This window comes from Nipponia nippon, unplaced genomic scaffold, assembly GCF_047370975.1.
Source record: "Nipponia nippon isolate SJK-2023a ecotype South Korea unplaced genomic scaffold, ASM4737097v1 scaffold_28, whole genome shotgun sequence".
In the NCBI taxonomy this organism is placed as follows: domain Eukaryota; kingdom Metazoa; phylum Chordata; class Aves; order Pelecaniformes; family Threskiornithidae; genus Nipponia; species Nipponia nippon.
In genome coordinates this window covers 3,339,635-3,351,918 of record NW_028262345.1, presented here as the reverse complement: position 1 = coordinate 3,351,918, position 12,284 = coordinate 3,339,635, and the positions used below count along the sequence as shown (strand labels likewise).

Sequence of the window (12,284 nt, the reverse complement as noted above, 5' to 3'; positions counted from 1 at the left end):
ATATGCCTTATACGATCTGTTTTTCAGTAACGGATTATAATTCCAAACACGACACTACTTATTCCACTCTGTGGAGTCTAATTAACTGTCAGAAATGCATTGTTGAAGGGATGATGGATTATACCAAGGAAAACATTAATGAAGCTCATTCCAGGCAGCTCACGTGAAGACCACAGCTGATGTCACTGGCTCCATGGAAAGTCCGTTCCCTTTGGTTTCCAGAGCCTCAGGCAGGGAGAACCTCAACTGCCTGTCAGTCCCACCCAATTAAGAGCCCATTAGATGCACCCTTTTCTTTCACTGTCATGGTCAAGGTGATTTTTGTCTTTGCAAGTAGCTAGCTGTACTGCAGAAACAGAGACTGTGGAAAGTGAGCAATGACTGTCTTGTAGTCACAGTATGACTTTATTATTCCTGACCTGACAGTGCTGCCTACTAGCAGAGGAGGTGTAAAGTGGCCAAGGTGAGAGAATAAACCGTGCTTGGCAATACACGCTTCCTAGAAGGTCAGGACCTGCCTCCTTTTGCAGAGTTGGGGACAGCTGAAAAATATGAGCTCTAAAGAACACAGCATTTGTCTTTTCATGCTACCGTGTGTATTCTCCCACCTCAGGTGAATGACATCCCACACAGTGACATCCAGCTCTGAAACTGTCATTCTGATCTGAGGCATGATGACCAAGCATGATGACAAGCCTCCTGACCATGGCTTGAAGACACCTGCCTCCAGTCTGGGAGCAGTAGGCTGATGCTGGTATCTCCTTCCTGTCTGTGTGCAAAAATCTTGCAGGATCAACTTTTCTCCACCTCTCTTCCTGCTGCACCATCCCCAGCAGAAACAGTACAGACCTGGTAGTGGCCTGCTGTGCTTCCTCACACAAATTGCGAAGCTGTTTGTTTCGAGATTGTACTGGAGAACAGTCTTCCCAGTGGTGAGAGCTCCAGTTTCCCAGACAGCCTGCAATGCCTGATCCTCTCAGCAGGGAACTGCTGGAAACAGGGCAGAGAGCATCCGTTCAACACTCACCGCAACCTGTCTCCTGCTGGCCAAGGCTGTGCCATCTGCTGAAAAGAGAAGAGCATTTCTCTCGAGCCACTCTCCAGCCTTCGGGTGCCAGTTCAAAGGCAACAGCAGTAAATGTGACAGCATGTAATTAAGTGGGAATGGATACCCGTGTGAACCCAGCAGACAGGGGTGAACATAAGATGCTGGCAGAATTCTTCTCACCTCATCCTGAGCAGATGGCACCAGATTAACTTTTTTTTTTTTTTTTTTTTTGGTAACCTTTTAAATAATGAAGCAGCAACCTGGCTAAAATAGCCCCATCTGGATCATATAGTCCTAATCTTCCTCGGGGTTAAGTGCAGGTTATCTCACCATGGGCTGAGTTAAGAGCATGGTCACTGGCACACAAATTGCATGGCTGGAAATCGATTCTGTTAAGTGACTTCGTTTCCACCTATGTTAAATCTGGGATTAGAAATGCTCCCTTCTAGCTGAAGACCTTTGACCAGAAACCTAAACTAGTGAATATTCCACTGCTGCCTTGTTTTACCATCAGCGGTTCTCTCCCCACTCACCAAATTGCAACAGGCTGGAAGAACAAGAAAGAGCCTTACTCTAAATTTAGCTTAAATTACATTTGCCCAACCTTGGAGCTGGCACTAGGCTTGTAAGAGGTTGGGTCAGAGAGTTGGTTGTGGACTGTTCTCTATTTCTACTGAATGGATTGTCCAACTACTTAATTGATTATAGCGTGATGCCCTGGGGATTGAGTCTAGGACTTGAGCCTTCCAGTTCCTCCTTCCAGTCGCTGCAGGACCAGCCTGTGAAAGGCTGTGGGTGCCAAGATAGGAAGGGGCTTAATGGTGAGGTGGTAAAGTCTGAATAAAACTAGTGGGATTAAATAAAGCACAGAGAGGTTTACACTATCAGGAATTATATCCTATTAGACTACAGGATAATCCCAAGAGAGGTGGCAGAATGCGGCAGATAGTTTAAATCAAATTGCTTATACCAGCTTGTGAATACTGAAAGATAAAAGGCAGCAGATAAATTAATTAAAAATCCATGGTTCAGACATGCTTTGGTATGCCTCTTACTGTCCCTGGAATTCACGAGGAGAGGGAACAGTACAAAGCGAATGGAGTAGCACAAGGGCAAGGCTCCTAGCGGGTTTTTTTTGGCATCTGATTATGTCAGTTAATTTAAGCCAAAGACACTGCAACACAAAAAACATTCTAGCAAACAAAAGTCTTATCTGAACAAGTCATTTTTCACTTTTTTTATGACTGCGTCTATCAGACAATCTCTGAAATAAAGTTCACCTCGCTTATATCTCATCATGAAGACTCAGTGTCTCCTGAAATGAAAGCAATTAATTGAGGTCTTTTACAGAGCGTCACATTACTTTCTCTCATGCATCGTTGAGTTAATTATTTAATGACATATAAATCCTAACGGTTCAAAAGGTCTGGGGCTGTGCTGGAACTACATCGCAAAGCTGTCTTTCATCTATCTTTTCTCACAGAAGAGCAACTTCCACTTTCTTGTGAAGAAGTAGCTCTCTCTTTGAAATATTGTTGTGGCAGCCATCAAAAGGTGCGATATGAAATGTTTATTCACACACAGATAGCAGATATTAAATGAAATGAAACATATGTGATTGCCTGTTTGTTTATTATTCCCCTGTTAAACCCTAAAGACATTTTACTATCACTCTCTCTTCTTGGATTAGCTGTTGAATAGTATGCATCTGTTTGATGTAGTGTGGTAGTTTCATTAGATAATATTTCTCATTAAGGAAATATCACAAATTAATTAATTTGTAAAAAGACTGAACGTTTTGTTAATAATGCTTTGGATTTATTTGGTACCTTTTACGTAAGAATCTTGGAGTGCTCTGCAGAACTGAATTAATTAATGATGAAGTTGCGTTTTCTATCATACAAGTGTGATCTTGGCACCTTTGGGACTACAGCTTTTTGTTTGTCCTTTAAACAGGGTATTTGGACCCACCCCTGGCAGATGCTGGGTACCATCATTGCTGAGTGACGCAGGAACTCGCTGACCCTTTCATGGCCTTGGGCACACCACGTTTTCATCTCACCGTAAGTGTACTGACCCTTGCCTTGCAGAATCTTTCTAGGGACACTTTCCAAGCTATTTTTCTGTAGTCTTTCACTGCCCAGAAATGTCGTCTTTTTGTGAATAGCTAGACCACAGCGAGGGTATGGTTTCTGCTAATGTCCTTACTTGTTCAAGTAATGCAAGACTGCCGAGAAAGTGGACTGGAAAGAGTTGAAGCCCTAGCTCCCAAAGTAATAGGAAACGCCCAGTATTCAGAATTGCTATATCACCTCTATATCCTTGGTCTGAATGCCGCTGTGTGAGTACTTTCCCCTTCTGTCCCTATGCATGAAAGGTTCCCTGTGAACAGTTTGGTTTGGACATTTAGCCTGTGTTATGTTATGCTTTGCTAAGTACGTGAACAAGATCTGCAGACAAACTGAGCCCACAGGCTGAGGTTAGGCTTGACTTCTCTTCCAGTGGCAGGGGGATGCTCTGAGCTTGGAGCAGTATGTCTCATATCCTGCTGCCAAAAAAAGTGAAAAAGGACATGTGGCCAGTATGAGTTTCCCTGAGATAATTTTCTTTCAACTGACACTGCCGCCTTCTTATTTGCCATTTTGTGAATGGGATTGAATGCCTCTGTTTCACAAAAAGAAATGGCTGTTTTTCAAAGCCTTACTCCAAAGGCTAGAAACAATCGTTCTGCATTGTAGATCAATCTTTATAATGTGTAAATTATCTTGTGTCCATTACAATCAGTTAAAAATCTAGCATAGATACATCCACTGTGGCTGGGGAAATTCGAACGCATTTGCAAACATCCCTTGTCTGCAATGGAAACAATAGGCTAAGCACAGCTGCCTGGAAATAGCTCAGCCACCAGTGAACAGCTGCAGCTTTTCTGAGAGATGACATCTGTGAAGGTACTGTGGCAGGGCATCCAGACGGTTTTATGTCATGAGAATACCCTCTACGTTGAAATGGTGTGTAAAAGCCCAGGCACCTTTAGGAGCTACTCTGGACCTTTATCAAAGAGTGAAATGTGTTCTGGAGATCTGTTGAGGCTGTGTTGTTCTGTCTTACGTGATCTTGGTAGCTCAACTGCTTTGGAGTTGCAGAGCTACACAGGTTGCACGCAATGGAAATTGAAGATGAGATGGGAAAACAGCCAAAGTTTCAATACGAAAAGCACCCGGAATTTCAAATCTCCACCAGAGCAGGATTTTTTCTAGTGCCAAGAACGTGTGCTGACACAGGGGTAAAATAGATAAGAGAAATGGGGCTTGGAAGAGGCTAACCCTGATTGTTTTCTGACTCCCTGTGCTGGAGTACACGTATTGCTCTGGGAAAGGTAACTCCAGCCGCACCGCATTAGTGTGTCAGGGAGTCAAGCCCACTCTCCTGGAGTGCAGGGACTCCTTGGTTGACCAACATTTTTGCAGTGCCTTTTAGTAAAGAGCTGTCACAGCCTAGGGAGGAGCTCTGAAAAGCCTTCTATTTAGGGGCCGTTCTGCATGCACGTCAGCTGGCATTTCTGTTCCCTTTGCTAACCGTGCTGCAGGGGCCCTCCACATGAAATCAGGAGCTGCGTTTCTCCAGCGTTCATATTTTCTGCAACATCTACTCCCTCCTCCCTTCCCTGCCCTATCTGAAATGAGGGCTTTCCACAGCAGCTGAAATCACAGAGTACTGAAGAAGGGTCTGAGTTGTCTGAAGTGTCTCAGTCAGGTCAAAACTGGGAAGAGGCAATGAGAATCCAGGCAGAAATGCAGGATTTTTCTAGGTCATTTGTACCTACTTGAAAATGACAAAACACACAGGTATGCCTGCACAAATTAATGGGAAAAAAATAAAAAATCCTGCATGTCTGTGAAAGACAAAGATGCCACCTGTGAATCAAGAAATCTTTGACATGCCCATCTCTGGAGACTGTGTTGGGGAGAGGTATGCTTGCCCTCTGGTTACACTTTTTCCTTCACATTTGGTTTTACCCACTCTGAGACACAGTGTCTTTGGCAAGGTGGATTTTTAGTGGGATTTGGTAAGGCTCTGCAGGCAAATTGAACCCTTCTCCTTCTTCCACTGAAAATGCTAGCTAATCTCTTGCAGTCTTCCACAGAAGTATCATGCTTTAATCCTTGCTCAGAAAACTGCGAGGCAGTGATTGCCACACCAGGACTGATTTTACAATAGAACATTTTCCAGGGCATATTTTTTAATAAAAATACTTTTCCAAGGACCCCTGCTACTAAAGAGATCAAAGAAAAAGCTTAGCTGATACAAAGGCAGTTGAAAGCATACATGTCAAAATGACTGAACAGAAATTAGCAAGGAGAGTGAGGACTGCTCTGAAAATACTTCGTATGCCTGGTATAACAAGAACTGTGCAGTTTTATTAATTATTCCTAAAGCAGTTTTTAGGAAATACCCTTTTTTACCTACTTGCTTTCTGGTTCCTTGTTTCAGCCACAGCTAACAGGTTCTCTTTGGTTTCCTTTCCTCAGGGAAGGGGCTGTAATTGAAAGAAAGAGGAGAATGAATTAAATAGATCCACTTTGAAAGTGAATTGTAGCTTTTCAGGTTTTCCAAACTCATACAAGCTGCCCATGAGATAAAGCTTTTGCATCTGTGCGAGAGAAACAACTGGATGGCCAGGCCAGGAGAACCACTTCCAGTACATTTCAGCCACACTTTCTAAATTAAGTGTCTTAAAGATTCCATTTAGATTCTGTCAGGCAGTTTCTGGGTGTTAATTAAATACTGGCTGATTATGGAAAACATATTTATGGGGATTCTAGACCTGCTGATGCCTCTAGGAGTATTTTGTAACACATCCTACTTAGAAATAATTTTTTTTGCATTGATTTTTCTGTACGCTCTTTTCACTTATTTTAAGAATAGTATCATGAAAAGAAAGATATTTCTTTCTTAAAAGTTTTCCTGCCATAACTTCTAATTTCTCTGCTTCTTAGTGGATAAGTAGGAGACTGCAGGCGATAAATCATAAACTTAAGTTAGAAATATTTAGACTGTGGAAATGTAGCAATTTCAATTTAAAAAGAGACACATGAACATTACCTTCTCTTTTGATTTGTGGGGCTAGACACACATTTTGCTATGAACAACCATATTTTTATAATGAGTGTCAGCAAGTTAAGAGTTAAAAGCTGACAGAGAGGATTAGAGATTCAGTGGCTCAAAACATTCGCAAAACCTCTTTGTGGCTTCCCTGCAGGAAAAGCGTTCACATAAATGCAACAAGTGTGTGTGGAACTCAGGCAATTTATCTTAAGAATATAGTTCCTGTGATTGTCACTGTGATGTTTCACTGTCGGTAAACAGCTGAGATAACTAGCTCTTCTTTTGAAGCTTCTGCATAATTTCTGTCTGTCTGTGGGTAGAGGAGGAGCCTTTGCCTGACTGTAATCTTACACAGGGCCCCTGGCTTGGTGTTGTGCTGAACTAGTGACACTGCTCATGGTGGACCAGTATGTGAGATCCTTGCATAATTCAACTCTAAGGCGTCTGTCTAAATAATACTGTGTAATATACCATACAAAGGACCTCCGGATTTGACTCATACATAGGAAGTCCAACATAGCACCAACATTTTGCTTGAAACTATTAAAACTGATGTTAGGAACACACTCCAAAAGAACAGGAATGGCAAACAAATATGACTGAAACTGAAATAGATCAAATACAACTCTCTTAGGCTGGCATTTGCCCAAGAAAGCCAGATGAACAACTTGACTTTGCAAAAAGCATCGAAGGTCATCAGAGAGACAGTTTAATGTTGCATCAAAGGAAGCGTGACCTCTTCCGTAAGTACAGGTTCCTTGAACATCACGTTGCACTGCAGATGGCCTGGTTCTGGGTCCAGATGAGCAGTGCAACCGGCTGAATCACAGAGACAACTTCATATATCATCATTTGGCTTTTATTTAATACACAATAACATTGCCTCTAAGCCTAAATTAATTGCACAGTAGTACATATGAGTCACTTAATTGTAATTGTTATTACCTTAATTTCTACAATTACAGTGGATAAACAACAGTACTTCATTTTCCAAGTGACGTGGCTTACATTTATAGCATGTTTTCTTTCTACCTTGCGCATTTCTCATAGCAATTCTCTAGAAAACATACGTAATGTAAATCCTCCCTAGCAGAGGATTCTTTAGTATTGTAGTGTGTTGTGTTAAGAACTTACCCTGGGACATGGTGGCTGATTAACACCAACCTGCCCTACTAGGCAACAGCTCCAGCTGGTAGCTGAGGAGCCAGTGTCAATATCTTACACTCGCTTGTCTTCTTTCAGTGGCTGTACCCCACAGAGAGGTTTATAAATCCATTGTGCCGTCAGATTTATAGTTTTTCCAGACATTGTCCTTTTTTTTACTTTGAATGGTAAATACATATTTTGTAGATCTCCTGGTCCTGGGTTCGGTTCTAGTAGATGATTGAGCCAGGAGCAGTGTTTCCTCGTGACTGAATGGGACAATGCCTTTCCAGCAGCAGAGCTCTAGAGAGGCATCACAGCTGCTGCACACATGCAGTTTTGTAAGAGGAGAGTTCACTAATAACTTTAATTCCTGTACTCTCCCTTCAAGCTACAATCCTTTTAATTACAGGCCTGTAACATTTTTCAGTAGTTCTCACTTCCCAGCAAATAGTTTGGCTAATAGTAGCTGTATTGATGGACCTATCTACCAGAGCAGAGAAAGAACCAAAGCTCATAGATTTAAAATGAATGGAGTGTTTACCTGTACATCATTTTAATGGATGGTGAAATTCATTCTCATGATAGACCCATAAATGTCACTTTCTGTCTGCCACAGCAAAATACTTGTGTAACAAATGGCATGCTGCATTAATACCCAACAAGAGGACGTTCAGAGCAGCTTGACTTGCATTACACACGCTAATAAAGGCTCAACCTGGGATTTTTATTCATTTCGTTGGCTCAGGGAGCAGCAGAAACACATGGGTAGAGGTACAGCAACAAGGAAGATGAATGATATGAAGACAAATAAACCAGTCTGGCTTCCCAGAAATGATCTCTCTTTGTTGCGCTTGGGTTTATTCCAGATGCTCTGGTAGAAACAATTCTTTTTTTTTTTTTTTTTTTACCTGTAGCTCCCTCTTCAATTTATACACAACCCACTGTCAGTTTGCTCAGTTAGCCTGTGCTCCAAAAGAACTCTGAGACTGATCAGTTTCTTCCATTGATCACTGGAAATAGACAGTCACATCTCTGAAATCCCAGTGTCCAGGGAGGCAATGAAATCAAAGCCCCTGACACGGGTGTGCATGAAAGAAGCAACATAGCCCTTTGTTTCTTTACATCCTGATTTGCCAGAGTCTTTTAGGACTGAAGCAGTGTCTCTGTGCATGTCTGCAAAGGACTTTGGACACCGTGGGCAGTATGCAAACAGTAAGCATCAAAACATATTCAGCCTTCCTTTTGTTTTCCAGTGTGTCTGTGTAGTTTCTACCCAGGAAAACCTTTTCTCGGGTTCCCTTTACTGGATTCCCCTGAATTGTGGAGTGGTACAAATATGAAAGCAGCAATACTGCTCATCAGCCTCTCCTAGGCTCAGGGGCTGGTGCACAATGTAGCAAACAGCATCACTGTTGCTCAGTAGGGAAATGACCACAGTCACTGTACTGGTACTCAGCTCTGTTTCTGTTCTATTGCTTTTAAAAAAATGCTGTTTGTCTGCCTCGCAAATCCATACTGATGTCTGAGAGGCCTGTGGAATTTCAGAAGGGTGAAACCAAAAGAATTCTTTAGAATTAAAAAGGGTTCTTTAGCAGTAAGTCAAAAACTATGTAGTTCTATAGAGATTAGGTCCTTTCTATACCTGTAAATCATCCACTAGACTTTAACAGAGAGTAAGGTCTCATATAAGGGATTGTAAAAGCAGGTTCAAAATATAGAGAAAAATAGTGTCTCTCTCTCTATTAAGTTTCCCATAAGCAGCTGTCTTCTTGGTATTTTTTAGGTACTTATCACCCTGTGATGGAAAGGGCTGGAAGTTTCATGAGCTATAAACAGTCCCACCACCACTTTGTGTTTGAGGCTCTTCCTAAGAAAGAAGTCCTGTGAAAGCTTTCTTGGATCAGCCCTTTATCGTTCAAGAAAGGTTTTCATTAAAGATGCCTACCTAAAGAGAACACTTACTCTTTGTGCCACCCAGCCTTCCCCTGGCAAGGTAGGTGATAAATGGGGAATGGATTAGGAATCCCTAATCATAGGTACCCAAACTAATCAAAGTGCGATGATTTTCTGTTACTCAGTAACAGGAGAGAAGAATTTTAAGAGGACCAGAGTGACTGGGTTGAATCATTTAATTCACAGAAAGCTCTCCCCTCCCATCCCCAGCCAGTTTTTTGTTATACCTTTGGTTTCTTCTTTCCTCACTTTGGCTTACTTTCAACTCCCCTGTATCTAAACTTTGAAAGGGTAGGCCTTCTGCTATTAAAAAATGCTGCAGCTCAGTTTCCAAGACCTGCTCAGCTCTGTCAATCAATCTAAATGCTTAACTGGGCCGGGATGGACTATTTGCTAATTAGAGTTTTCTGTCTTAGAGAAATGTTTGATAATTTGCATCTTCCAATATAAATATCCCCTGGATACCAGTGCGTTAAGCTACAAACCCTTTCACAAGAAGAAGCTGCTAGGGACAGAGCTAGGGTAATGCAGAACAGTTTTCCCCTGCTTGCCAACTCCCATGGTCAATGGCCATTTTCCTCAGCCTTGGCTACAGCTCAGATGGCCCCGAAGCATCCAAAAGGGCAGTGTTGCTCAGTATTTGGATGGAGTCATATCTTAGGTCTCCATCAGAAAGCCAAGAGCATCTGTTAATCTCTTGAGCACTATCATTGGATCAGGATATACGGCAATTGACAGGCCCTCAGCAGAGAGGCGATCTGAAGCGTTCATCTGCTCCTGCTATTTTCTCTTGCTGAGCTGTTGTGGGAATATGTTTGAGGCAAATACCCTTGCTCCACTCTGATGGCCTATCTAGCTTTTTATGTGAGCAGAGTGGTAATTCCATAGTGATATTTCAAGAAAGCTGGTTCTCTGTATTTAAGAGCTTTGACTTGTGAAGAGAAAGGGAAAATATAATCTTCTTACATTATCATTAAAGGCATCAACTAATCCTGCTGCAAAAGGTGTGATTTGCTGATCGGAAGGAAAAAATTTCTGCTGCATGGGAATACATATTGCCAGCAAATGAATACTTCTTCCCTAGTTCCTTGAATGCTTATCTGTGTCTCATAAATTCCATATCCCTGCCTAGTTAATACAGAATCCTCTTGTAGCAAATCCCTTTCTCTAAATATTTTCTTTTTTCACTGCTGTGTAAATTCAGCCTGCGTAAAAACAACAAACTAATGATGCTGGGATATAAACGTTCTGCAGATCAGGCAAGAGGTGGTGTAGTCAGGTGGGCTAATCATCAGACCGTCAAGGGTCACACACTCAGTTTTTAATTTTGCTGCTGAATTGATCCGCTGCCTTAGGCAAATCACTTCACCTCTTTCTGCTTCATGTTATACCCACGGGGAAAATAAATATCCGTATATCCAGCTTTGCCCCACTCTTTTTAAACTGTGTGTTTACAACAGTTCCATCTACAGACATGCAGCAAATTGGATCTGCTGATAACATGTGCTGCTTCCCTTTCCTGGCGTCCCAGACCTTTGTACAGAGGGCAACCATTCTCTGGGCCTTTAGCACTCAGTTCTGCAGTGGTTTCAAAAAAGTGTTCCATGGTTTGCATGGACTTTGTATAAGGAAAAAACTGAGCTAAAATGTTGGAGGATGGCTAAAATGCTATTAACAGAAATGGAGTTTCAGGTTTGGTGCAGGTTGTGCAGAAATGTGAGTCAAAGCCAAGAATGCCTGTAGATGTGTGTGGGCTGGGGACAATAACAGAGGATTTAGTTCCAGGGAAAGGAGGTTTCACAAGTAGAAAGTACATACAGGCAAGATGAATGCAAAGGGGCTATCGCTTAGAAGGCTCAAGGAGTTGAACCATCTAATATGCAAATGAGAAATATTATATTAAGAAGCCTAAGGCTTATAGGGGACAGCAGTTCTGCGACAGCAGCTAGAATTGTCTTGGACACGTGGGTTGACCATCACCAAGTGCAAAGATACAACCAGCTTCTGATATTGCTGTCAGCAGACTTGAGGTTTGCAGCCAGCTGGCAGCACAGGGCAAGTCTCTTGTTTTAACATTTATTTTGTGCCAGTGTTTTGCAGTGCATCTGAGTGACTGCTGCACTCTTCGAAAATGAACAAAATTATTTTGGATTTCCCATTTCTTTTTTTTTTTTTTTTTTTTGCCTTAATGACTTGCTTTTAGTTAATGAAACATCCTGCTGCTTAGGAGAGAAAAGAATAGACCATGATTTCCAGCCAAATGCATATGTGTTTGCCAGCGCCTGTCAGCATAATAACCCATTAAAGTTTGCGCATGGATCTGGGCACAGGAAGCTGATTGCAGGATCAGGCCCTGAGACTCCTCGCTTGTCTAGCCTTTTTTGTGTGAGATCTGGAATTTGAATTTAGCGCTTACCTGTTGGCCTTTTATCAAGATGTGTGAAAGTGTCAGTTACTGTCAGTAATCTGGGTGGAAATGCCAGGAACTGAGCTAGGGACACACAGAGAGGAAATTAAACTTTCTGTAGCTTGGTTTCGTGGTTTAACCCCAGTGGGCAGCTAAGCCCTACACAACCGCTCGCTCACCCTCCCAGCCCCTGGTGGGATGGGAGGGAGAATCGGAATGGCTAAAGTAAGAAAACTCATGGGTTGAGATAAGAACAGTTTAATAACTGAAATAAAATAAGAATAAGAATAATAAATTGTAGTCAAAAGGAAAATAACACCAAAAAAGAGGAACAAAACCCAGGAAAAACAAGTGATGCAACTGCTCACCACCCGCTGACCGATGCTCAGCCAGCTCCTGAGCAGCGATCGCTGCTCCCCGGCCAACTCCCCCGGTTTTATATACTGGGCATGACGTCATACGGTATGGAATAGCCCTTGGGCCAGTTTGCGTCAGCTGTCCTGGCTGTGCCCCCTCCCAGCTTCTCGCTGGCAGGGCACGAGAAGCTGAAAACTCCTTGACTAGTGTAAGCGCTACTTAGCAACAACTGAAATATCAGTGTGTTATCAACATTATTCTCATGCT

The 12,284-nt window shown here is 42.3% G+C and overlaps 1 long non-coding RNA gene across 1 annotated transcript in view; it reads left to right on the top strand.

The window, feature by feature from the left end:
- LOC148054983 (uncharacterized) overlaps positions 1-3,113 on the top strand; it is a 58,143-nt gene extending 55,030 nt beyond the window's left edge. The window contains exon 3 of the long non-coding RNA XR_015706011.1: positions 3,005-3,113. This is a non-coding gene — a long non-coding RNA (uncharacterized LOC148054983). The remainder of the gene's footprint in view (positions 1-3,004) is intronic.
- The last annotated feature ends 9,171 nt before the right edge of the window (positions 3,114-12,284 follow it).